Here is a 12,707-nt window from a genome sequence, read left to right as displayed (position 1 = left end):
TTTCTTCTTGGGTTTTAGTTGCAGTTCTGTCATAATCTGAATTTTAAATGAGGCTATCCCCAGCTTTTTGTAAGAATGAAAAGATGAGTTGGGATTAAAAATGTCTCTCCAGTGTCTTCATTAATTCGTGATTACAAGAAGAAGCATGGTAAAGTAAGGGGTAATGTGGATTATCATAACTCTGGTTTTCTTTCTGAAACTAGAGGAGAGAGTGTATTTTCAGCCTCCACAAGTTTAAGTGTGCCTTTCATACTAAAACCTTCTACTAGCCAGATAGTTCATAACACAAGTGCCCCAAATCGAAGGGATTTTTCTTCTCCATCATCAATGTTAGTTAGATCACCAGAGCAAACTGTGATAGATCAACCTATGTTTTTCAATCACCTGAGCATTTTTTCATCAACACTCACATAGCAGCTATATTCAAGCAAATGACCACATTGAGAATTTTGCTACTATGACTACCTCTACTTCACAGTACCACATCGTATCTCCATCACAGAGCAGTTATTTTGGACTAACGGTGGAGACTTCTACCTTTCCAGTTAGGTACGGTGATATGTAAGCCCATTACGGTCCTTTGTCTAAGCTGCAACATGCAGGCAATTCATGGTTCTCAGTGCCAACGATTGCTGATACATCTGCTGTCTCCCTTTTAAGGTTAACTCATCAACCATCTTCATTATATGAAAATTATCCTAATTACATCTGATCTAACAAATAGGTTTCAGATTATGCAGGATAATGAAGAGTAAAATTAATGTTGGTATACATTAACAAATTCCTACATTTATCTTATTTGAACAGTAAGGTATATGTTCATCTTCATAGTTTCATTTTTTATTTTGAAGTAATTAAGAGTAAAGTGAGGCTTTACTTCAACACCTGGCTATTGGACAGTGCTTTAATTTAAACACCTCAGTTCAAGGAAACTTTTGATAGGCATCCTATGTAAATTACACCTAATCAATTGTTTGAAAACAAAGAAAATGAAAACAAAGGGAAAAGAGGTAATAGATAAAGTGACTTGAAATCATCCAAGCTGAACTAAGTGGATATCTAAATTAGGTTGGTATGGGAGAAAGAACAGATACAAATATAATTGAGACAAAGCAAATGCACACTATATACCTTACTGCTTTCTCAGCTGAATCCTATTCTATCAGTTAAAAGAAAAAGAGCTAAGAGGTTAGACAGGAGGTTGTATTCATTAAAAACTATGTTTCACACTTCAAAACATACATGGTGTAGCCTGCTCAGTAATCATGATCAGGATCATAATATCAGTGGGATACCAAAGAGAACATGACAGAGTGAAAAACTGTAACACAGTCAGCACAAAATAGGTATTTTACAAGTGGTATTCTAAAGGGTCACTTTTGCTCTTCTGCCTTTAATGCATGCCTTCATTTCCTACCAACAAGATTCCACTCTATATTTCCAAAAGCATATTTTGATGTTGCTTTCCTGTTCCAACAAAGACAGACTTAACATCATTTTGAATGCAACACCTCAGCTTAGTTAAGATATTCTTGGAAGACATGATATCTGTTTGCCTTAGTAGCTTCCTTAAGTTCCTCTTTCACTGTCCTTCTGTGGCACAGATATCAGGCCTTCTATGTGTTTACCCACTTTTCGTTATGTATCTTGCATATCTGCAAACACTTAGTGCCTGCCAAATGATGTATTTTAAGTACTTCCTGAGTTAGCAATAAAGAAATGTAATAACCAATCAAAAGCTATATTCATTACTCAACAACATCCCATATTCTCCAGTATTGCCATAATTGACCTCTAATAGTGACTGAGAATTTTTTTGCTTTGTCAACAAGTATTTATTATATTTATGTGAAGGGCAAATGAAGTAATTCAAATTATAAAATGATTGCTGCTCTCAAGAAGCTTCAGTCTGTTAGAACCCAATCTAAGCATGTTGTTTCAGCCTGCACTTCCCTAAAATTCCATAGTAATTACTTTTAAAAAAGTAAACATTCAATTTAATCATCTAGCAAAGCCATGGAGAAACCAGGGAGTGAAATCAATGGCTGCAATGAAATACTCTGAGCAGAGTTTGTGCTTGCTGGCCTGTGCTATCCAGACTCTTGTGAACTCTATTTAGAAATCTGGGCAATCTCAACTTGTAGCCTTTCCTTTAGACAGCACTGGCAACATCGAGTCATGCCCATGTGTTGTGTGGCACCCCACATAGGGCAACACCAAGTTAAGGTCATCATTCTCATTCTTGCAGCTAATGGACAATGAGATCTGTGGAATCCTTATGTAGATAAAGGAGTTGCTCACAGCAGCACATTCTTCTTCTTTCACTGAAAATTTTCTTTAAAATGCAGGTCAGAATACTATGCATTAGAGATGTAAGAATTTTGCAGCAAATCTGAGTTACTGAAATCAGTGCCCTTAATTATCATTTCAAGCATTAAGTTCAATGGCCTGTTTAGATTTCAGGCATCTTGGTATGTAGGCAAATGTGCATGCTTTGAGCAATATCAACATAAATGTGATTGCACCTTATATTTCATTGCCATGTACAGAATATTCCTTCTGACCCCCTTTCAGCTTCTTTTCATATTCTGCCTTGAGTGAAAGGTCTCCCCAAAGAGAACAGGATTAATCCCCATAGTCTTTTGGGATAGCTTATAAAAGGCATGGTAATGGGCATCCAGATATCTCAGGTAGACAAGCCTCTGTTTCTGTCCACTCCTGAATACATATTATCAAATTGTGCCCTAATCATCCTACCTAGGGAAACCTGGTTACATCCTCACATTTCATGACACATTACAACGTTGATCTATTCCTGTATGTCTTTATTGTATCTGTGTTTACAATTCTGAAAAGGTTAAGAAAATATAACTCAGTATATTAGTTAAACATTGTACATGAGTAATTTTTTTAAAGTCTGGTGCCTAAAATAGTAAAAGTGAAAAAAAATTCAGGGAGGAAAATGCAGAAAGTTTGGGGAAAAAGAAAGATAACATGATGAGTAAGATCAGAGGATGGAATCTGATGCTTAAAGTGTAACAAGCAAATGGGTAAATGCAGGACACAAAGAGGTCAGTGTGTCTTCAATATTGTTTCCTGACAACATAATTTCATGTAACCAAGTCACAGAATAATCTTACATACAGAATATTCTAAGATCCACTGAGATGCAGAACAAAGGTATATCTTTTAAAGCATTTGTATTTAGGATGTCACTAGAGTGAAATCATTCAACTACAAAAATAACTTCCAACATTTCGCCAAGAAAAAAAAAGAGCAGAGAACTTCTTTGGAGTCAGTAAGGGTCCCTGAGTGAGTATGGTGGCTTTTCCTCTTTTTCTGTTATTTATGATTTGGGCTGGAGAAGGCAATGGCACCCCACTCCAGTACTCTTGCCTGGAAAATCCCACGGACGGAGGAGCCTGGTAGGCTACAGTCCATGGGATCGCTAAGAGTCGGACACGACTGAGCGACTTCACTTTCACTTTTCCCTTTCATGCACCTGAGAAGGAAATGGCAATCCACTCCAGTATTCTTGCCTGGAGAATCCCAGGGATGGCGGAACCTGGTGGACTGCCATCTATGGGGTCGCACAGAGTCGGACACGACTGAAGTGACTTAGCAGCAGCATGATTTGGGCATATAAGAGTGTGACAGGGCTTGTGTGTATGCATAGGAGTAAAATGTGTTGTGAGTGTATATCTGGGTTTTCTTTTTGACTTTCACTTTACAGGCTTTGCCCTAAAAAAATGGTTAACCCAGAAATACAAATAGGCACAAATGAAAATACCCTTACAAAAGACTACTTTCTCTATTCAAAGTGGAAGACAAAGGGGTGAGTTAAAAACATTGAAAACATTTAGTTAATAACCAAGCTACTTCAGCAAAGCACAGCTAAAAACTGTGGAACTCTCCCAATCATCCAAGCAAATGTTGAGTGAGACCTTAGATCTCTACTATATCTGGCAATAACAAAACAACCTCCCTCTTTTATGTCAATAACAGAGAAGGCTAAGTAGACACATAGATTTTCAACCAGGCCTTCATATAATGGGCTATTCTCTCTCTTCCTAGCCAGGAAGGTACTATTAAGACTTATGGGGAGCAGGTAGGCTGCACACTTACAGATAATGAGGAGCTCTCTTAGGAATCAAATGAAACAAAGAATGAAATTTGTAATTCTGTTCCCACATGGTGGAACATGCTTTCCCCATGCCCAAGTGTATCAGACAGACAGTTAAAATAGATGGAAGGTATAACATCCATATTCTTCTTACCTAATACCTTCAATGTCCAAGTCTCGCCCCACTGCTCAGCTGCTGACTATACAGGACTTCTGGCTTCAACTCTCTGTGGCAACCAACCAATAAGAATTTTATTAATATATTTTTTCATATGCATTCATAGTGCATGTCTAAAAAACGCCACAAGTCTTAAGAGTTGACTCAAATTGGAAAACTTTGTACACAGTCTTCAATTTTATGGGGCTTCCATATGCATTCACTCACTTCCCCAATCCTCACCCTTCATCTGTAGACAAAAATTGTGACATTAAGAGGACAGTAATGGCTTATTCACAGAGAAGGCAAGTGGGAACGTCAAAACGAAGCAGGTAGCCTACCTCCCCTTATGCTTAGCAAAGTAACCCCATATAAGTATTTCTAAGGGCTACTAGGATGCATAAGTCAAAGATCCTGCTCCCAGGATTACAGAGCCTGATTGAGATGCTCTAGTTTTGTTTTACTTCTCATCTCCTTCCTCAGGTCACATACCAGACATGTTAGCACCTCCAAAGATAGGGAGGTCTAGGAAGTATTTAGAGATAATGCCTGCTGCTACGTAAGACCAAGGTTGTACATTCAAGTAGCATGTGGGTAAGGTTTTCATCTCAGCATTCCATGTGACTATACAGAAGTTCTCCATCTCCGGAAAGCTCTCCAAAGACTTTGTGAAAAGTACATTTTGAGGGAGGATAGGAAAGAAACTGACAGCTGTGTGCTTTCTCATTGTCCTCAATCTCACTTATCACCCCATGTACAATGACAGATTAATTATCGTCATTAATGATTGAACCATCAATACAGTGATAGACCCATCCCCCAAGCCCTGCCTACACCAAATATTTGATGTTCTGTTGCATCTGACACTCTGAGACTATTTACTGCATCACACTGGGCTCCCTGTCCTTCAAATCACCTAGAGACTGCTCAAATTCATGTCCATTGATTCGGTGATGCTTTGCCACCATCTTGTCCTCTGTGTTTCCTTTCTCCTCCTGCCCTCAATCTTTCCCAGCCTCAGGTCTTTTCCAATGATTCGGATCTTGGCCTCAGGTGACCAGGTATTTGCTCTTCAGGTTCAGCATCAGTCTTTCTGTGAATAATAAGAGTTGATTACCTTCATGGTTGCCCTGTGACCTCTCTGCTCCTCAAAGACTCCCTCTCAGCCCCACAGTTGCAAAGCATCAATGATTTGATGCTCAGTTCTTGTGGTCCCTCTCTCATCTCTATATGTGACTACTGGATAAACAAGATTTTGTATATTCAGATCTTTGCCTGTAATGCCTTCACATTTTATTATGTTGACTAGTCAAATCCTTTCATCCAAGGGACAAGGGTCTTTTAGTTTCATGGCTGCAGTCAATGCCCACAGTGGTGTCAGAGGTTAAGAAAATAAAATCTTTTACTGATTCCATTTCTCTTCATTTATATGCCTTGAAACGATGGGACCAAATGACATGATCTTAGTTTTTTGAATATTGAATTTCAATCCAGCTTTTCCACTCTCCTCTTTCACCTTCATCAAGAGGCTCCTTAGTTCCTACTGTTCTTCTGTCATTTGGCTGGTGTCATCTGGATAACTAAGGTTAATCATATCTCCCACATAAATTTTGTTTCTAGCTTGAGATTCATTTAGGATGTTATTTTTCATGATGTTCTCATAACAGAAGTTAAATAAGCAGGGTAACAATATATAGCTTTGACATATTCCTTTCCCAATTTTCAATGAGTTCATTGTCCCGTGTCCAATTCTAACTGTTGCAACCTGACCTGCGTACATGTTTCCCAGGAGACAGGTAAGGTGTTCTGGTATTCTTATCTCTTTAAGAATTTTCCACAATTTTGTGTGTGTGTGTGTGTGTGCAATTCAGTGTCCAAGTTGTTAGCAGAGACAACTAAGCAGATATAGATGATTTTATGGTATCCCCTTGCTTTTTCTATGATCCAAACATCAGTTAATGTCTACCTCTTATGAATAAATCACTAACTACACATGCCTGGGTTTTTGTAGTTGTTGTTGTTGTCATTGTTGTTTTCTCTCTTTTTCAAGTAGTCAACTACAACTGGTAATTTCCTGTGAACTTTCCATCTTACTTCTACAAGAATTAAATTATTCCCATGGCAGTCTCTGACCTTTGACACCCACTGAATGGAGTTAAGCTTCAAGATCCAAAATCAGGCATCTTTGCTCTGGGAAAATGTCAGGAACATTAAAAAAATAGCTAGATATATTCAAGACCTGACTTTTTGAGCTCAATTATGCTATCATATTTTATGTGGAAAAGTTCTGCATTCCATCATGCTGATGACAATTCCTCACTAACAGAAATTCCAGGGGGATGGGGAGAAAAACAATAACAAAATGTGCTTGATTGCATATTGGAAGTCAAAGTAGTACCAATTATCTGTGTATGTATGGAACCCCTCATCAAACAGATTTCAGTTCAGTTCAGTCGCTCAGTTGTGTCCTACTCTTTGCGACCCCATGAATTGCAGCATGTCAGGCCTCTCTGTCCATCACCAACTCCCGAGTCTACCCAAACCCATGTCCATCGACTCGGTTATGCCATCCAACCATCTCATCCTCTGTCATCCCCTTCTCCTTCCGTTCCCAATCCTACCCAGCATTAGGATCTTTTCCAATGAGTCAACCCTTGGCATGAGGTGCCCAAAGTATTGGAGTTTCAGCTTCAACATCAGACCTTCCAATGAACACCCAGGATTGATCTCCTTTAGGATGGATTGATTGGATCTCCTTGCAGTCCAAGGGACTCTCAAGAGTCTTCTCCAACACCACAGTTCAAAAGCATCAATTCTTCGGTGTTCAGCTTTCTTCACTGTCCAACTCTCACATCCATACATGACCAATGGAAAAACCATAGCCTTGACTAGATGTACTTTTGTTGGCAAAGTAATGCCTCTGCTTTTAAATATGCTATCTAGGTTGGCCATAACCTTCCTTCCAAGGAGTAAGCGTCTTTTAATTTCATGGCTGCAGTCACCATCAGCAGTGATTCTGGAACCCCCAAAAATAAAGTCTGACACTGTTTCCACTGTTTCCCCATCTATTTCCCATGAAGTGATGGGACCAGATGCCATGATCTTAGTTTTCTGAACGTTGAGCTTTAAGCCAACTTTTTCACTCTCCTCTTTCACTTTCATCAAGAGGCTCTTTAGTTCTTCTTCACTTTCTGCCATAAGGGTGGTGTCATCCGCATATCTGAGGTTATTGATATTTCTCCCGGCAATCTTGATTACAGCTTGTGTTTCTTCCAGCCCAGCATTTCTCATGATGTACTCTGCATATAAGTTAAATAAGCAGGGTGACAATATACAGCCTTGACGTACTCCTTTTTCTATTTGGAACCAGCCTGTTGTTCCATGTCCAGTTCTAATCAAACAGATTAATTCATGTCAACTGATGTTTCATGTTTTCCTGTCAAGGAAAAAAGAATAACAGAGCCTGCCAGGAAAAACTGAGAAGTTCTAAGAAGGAAGAAATGTAGGAGGACGTGAAATGCATCTCTCTCAATGAATGGATCACAAATAATACTCCTACACTGGCAATAGTTCTCCCAGAGCATCAGATAAATACTAGCAGATGACCGTGGTCACCAGAGTGGCCTATGTGGATTCCAGATATACGTGGGTATAAAGTAGCTAAGATGGGAGAAGGATAATTAGAGGCAGCAAGACAAAACCTGTGTCTTGGGGTGGAAGATGGAGAAGCAGGGATGAGATTTCTAGATTGAGGCAAGCCCCTTCACTAAAGGGTAAATTATTTTGGACTGTACACTTAAAAATGTCTGAGATGGTTAATTTTATGTCATGTGTTTATCAGAATTAAAAGTAAATTAAAAAATGAATGCTTGTAAATTTAAAAAGTGAAATCTTAATATAAGGAATATAAAAACTGTTAGCTTTATTAGGAATTGGGTGGAGAGAGGGGGGAAATATATTTCTACATTATTCTTGGGGTCACACAAGGCATTAAGAAAAAGTGAGAAGAGATTGCTTTAGATTAAGAGAAACTTGAAATCAGAGAACCAAATGCAATCAATGGAGCACATTTGGATCCAGATTCAAACAAGCCAGCTATAAAAGGACATCTTGGAAATGACTAGGAAAATCTGATTACGGTCTGGGTAAGACACTTTGTTTGAGTTGATTTAAAATTTTCTTTTTTAGGTAGATATACTGAAGTTTAAGGAACCGAGATGACATAATTGAAAGAAAGTGTGTTAAACAAATAATAATTGAGGTAGTATGTAGATTTAGCAAAAATGGTGAAGGAAGAAGTGAAATGGCAGACTGATAAGGGCGTGAGTAAAGCTATGATCCCGGGGAAAGAAGCAGATTTCATAAAGTAGTGGTGAGGAAGAATTTATAAAGAAATGACAGGGTTTTCCTGGAGTTGCATGGAGGTCACAGTTACAACTGTTCAGAAAAGGATGGGGTCTTATTGAAAAGGCACAGGAGCCAACTTGAAAGGACTCCCAGTGGCCAGAGCTGGAACAATTCTAAAATAAGTAATGGTCATGTTGAATTACAGCCCATGCCACAAATCCATGCTATATAAATAAATTACTGAATAAAAATCTAGAGGAGCAACTTTTCCTCACAGAATTCTAATTACTAAATGTAGAAGGGTTGAGAAAAATGAAAAAAAATCACCAATATGACAGAGTAAAAACAGCTGTAGGTAAAATCCACTTGCTAGATTCTAGAATTCAGTAGGTAAAGTTGGAGGAGAAATTGGAAGCTCTCCTCAAACTTTCTCCTGAGAGATATTTATTAGTTACAAAGGGAAACAAATGAAGGTTAATTAACAACATCAACAATAAGCCATACTGACACTTTGAGGTAGTGATGGCAGGATCAGGAACAAATATACAGTGGGTGGGAGGGTGGTCCATGGGAGGAAACAGGGCCACTCAGTGAAGGCTGTTCCATCAGGAACTTGGGATACAGGGAAGAGGGTCTCTGTAGTGAGCACTCATGTGGATCAAGTGCTCATTTGGCTGGTGCAGGCGCTAATGAGTCATGTTTGCTTTTAATTTCATGACTGGAGCCACACATCATAGATCAGAAATGGCAGGATGAGAAAAAGCACGGCAGTGAATAACGATAGGCCCAACCCACCCTGCCAGGCAAGAAGTCAGATTCTGAGACACTAGGTTACGTGGTTCCCAGCAATGTTTGCATCTGACCATCATTCAAGTCAGTGATGCAAAACCTTTACGTTAGAACAGTATAGTATGAAAGAGATTTTTAGTGCAATTCATGGCTCATAATTCTGAGTGAAGTATGCCCAGAATAGAAATAGGACTTTTGGTGAATCTGGCTGTGCTAATGATGCCAGAATTCAAAAACAGAAACAGTTTTGAAATACTTCTTCTTTTTTTTTTTTTTTTTTCTTTTTTTTTTTTTTTTTTTTTATCTATAGCAATATGTTTTATTAAAATGATGCTGAGAGAGGAAGAAAATGGCTAGAAAATTCAAGAAATAAACATAATGCCATCAGTTCAGTTCAGTCGCTCAGTCGTGTCCGACTCTTTGCGACTCCATGAATTGCAGGATGCCAGGCCTCTCTGTCCATCACCAACTCCCGGAGTCTACCCAAACCCATGTCCATCGAGTCAGTGATGCCATCCAACCATCTCATCCTCTGTCGTCCCCTTCTCCTCCCGCCCCCAATCCTACCCAGCATTAGGGTCTTTTCCAATGAGTCAACTCTTTGCATGAGGTGGCCAAAGTATTGGAGTTTCAGCTTCAACATCAGACCTTCCAATGAACACCCAGGGTTGATCTCTTTTAGGATGGATTGATTGGATCTCCTTGCAGTCCAAGGGACTCTCAAGAGTCTTCTCCAACACCACAATTCAAAAGCATCAATTCTGCGGCACTCAGCTTTCTTCACTGTCCAACTCTCACATCCACACATGACCACTGGAAAAACCATAGCCTTGACTAGACGGACTTTTGTTGGCAAAGTAATGTCTCTGCTTTTAAATATGCTATCTAGGTTGGCCATAACCTTCCTTCCAAGGAGTAAGCGTCTTTTATTTTTATTTTTATTTATTTATTTTTTTAATTGCAGCTCTGTTTTTTTTTTTTTTTTTTTTTTTTATAAATTTATTTATTTTACTTGGGGGCTAATTACTTTACAATATTGTAATAGTTTTTGCCATACATTGACAAGAATCAGCCATGGGTTTACATGTGTTCCCCTTCCCGAACCCCCCACCCACCTCCCTCCCCCTCCCATCCCTCTGGATCATCCCACTGCCCCGGCCCCGAGCCCTTGTCACATGCATCGAACATGGAATGGTGCTCTGTTTCACATATGACAATACACATGTCTCAATGCCATTCTCCCAGAACGTCCCACCCTCACCTTCTCCCTCAGAGTCCATAAAATTGTTCCATGCATCTGTGTCTCTCATTCTGTCCCGCATATAGGGTTATCGTTACCATCTTTCAGATTCCATATATATGCATTAGTATACTGTATTGTTGTTTTTCTTTCTGGCTTACTTCACTCTGTATAATGGGCTCCAGTTTCATCCATCTCAGTAGAACCGGTTCAAATGTATTTCTTTTTTAAAAAATACAAAAAATACAAAATCCCAAACCCTCAAATATAAAACTACAAAAACTTCTACTTGATCAGTAGCAGATTTATGATCTACAAGACCAATTATAAGAAAGTGTTTAGCAAAAATACACTTCCCTGATCAGTGTCCCCAAAGTTCATCTAATCCTAAATTGTAAGAGAAATGGCTATCAGAACTTTTTTTTAAAATAAATTTATTTATTTTAGTTGAAGGCTAATTACTTTACAATATTGTAGTGGTTTTTGCCATACATTGACATGAATCAGCCATGGGTTTACATGTGTCCCACATCCTGAACCCCCCTCCCACCTCCCTCCCCATCCCATCCCTCTGAGTCATCCCATTGCCCCAGCCCTGAGCATATGTCTCATGCACTGAACCTGGAATGGTGTTCTGTTTCACATATGATAATATACAGGTTTCAATGCTATTGTCCCATTACGTCCCACCCTCACCTTCTCCCTCAGAGTCCATAAGACTGTTCTATGCATCTGTGTCTCTTATTCTGTCTCACATATAGGGTTATCACTACCATCTTTCAAATTCCATAAATATGCATTAGTATACTGTATTGTTGTTTTTCTTTCTGGCTTACTTCACTCTGTATAATGGGCTCCAGTTTCATCCATCTCAATAGAACTGATTCAAATGTATTATTTTTAATGGCTGAATAATATTCCATTGTGTATATGTACCACAGCTTCCTTATCCATTTGTCTGCTGATGGACATCTAGGTTGCTCCCATGTCCTGGCTATCGTAAACAGTGCCGCCATGAAAATTGGGGTACATGTGTCTCTTTCAATTCTGGTTTCCTCTGTGTGTAATATTAGGGGATCAAAAAGATTTTTAAAGTGAAGTTCTGAGAAATGGCTATCAGAAATGGCTATCAGAACTTCACTTTAAAAATATTTTTGATCCCCTAATACTATAAGTGTCCCCATCTGATTTAACATGAAATAATATTGAAATTACTAAAAAAGAAAGGTGTCTTCAGTCAGTACAGATGTTACTTTTCTTCAGAGAGAATGTGGCAGGAATAAAACAAATCTGGGTTGAGCATCAAGATTTAAAGTAAGTATCTCATGGAGTCTCAAAAACCAAACAATCGAACCAAACCAAGCTGGGGTTCAGTTTTTGCCCCATTATATACAACCCAGGTCAAATAAAATGACAACTTGGAGTTTCAAGTTTGCTCTATCTGTAAATATGAAATAAATATCCTCAAACTAGGTGCAGTGCAGCATTCCTTGAAAGATCAAACAATACATATGGCAATGTTTTCAAAATTATGAGCTACTATGTAAGTACATTACCAATTACTTCAGCGTTGTGGATTATCACCACAGGTACACCTCACAAACCTTTTTACGGTGCCCTTTGCTGATACATCCCATGTAGTAAAGATATTGTATGTGAACACTTCTGTAAAAATTCAGGCAACAGAGTTCCTGTCTGGAGCACACCTGCCAGTCACACATTTTTTTGTCAGGATGTCAAAATCGAGGTTCTCTATTCTATGGACACCACCAGAGAAGGACAAAATCTATCGGCTTCTTTCCCATGTGACAAAAATACTCTGTAAGGTTTTCTGCTTCAGTGACTGACACACGTGCTCACTGTCAGTCTGCAAAAAGAATGTTCTATCCCCTTGCAACGGCTTGCTGTTTTCTGACTACATTATGACACATTTTCAAGTTGTTAACAAGGTGGGAAGGCTGGTGCAAGACCTTCTTTCATTCAGAGCACTCCAAGGGTGCTTTCGCCAGGAGAAAGCCTAAGAGGTTGAGAATGTTCTGACTGGATGTGTT

This window comes from Giraffa tippelskirchi, chromosome Y (genome assembly GCF_054371585.1).
Source record: "Giraffa tippelskirchi isolate mGirTip1 chromosome Y, T2T-mGirTip1v1.2.pri, whole genome shotgun sequence".
NCBI lineage: Eukaryota > Metazoa > Chordata > Mammalia > Artiodactyla > Giraffidae > Giraffa > Giraffa tippelskirchi.
The sequence above is the reverse complement of the archived record's forward strand: the minus strand, read 5'-3'. Positions refer to the sequence as shown.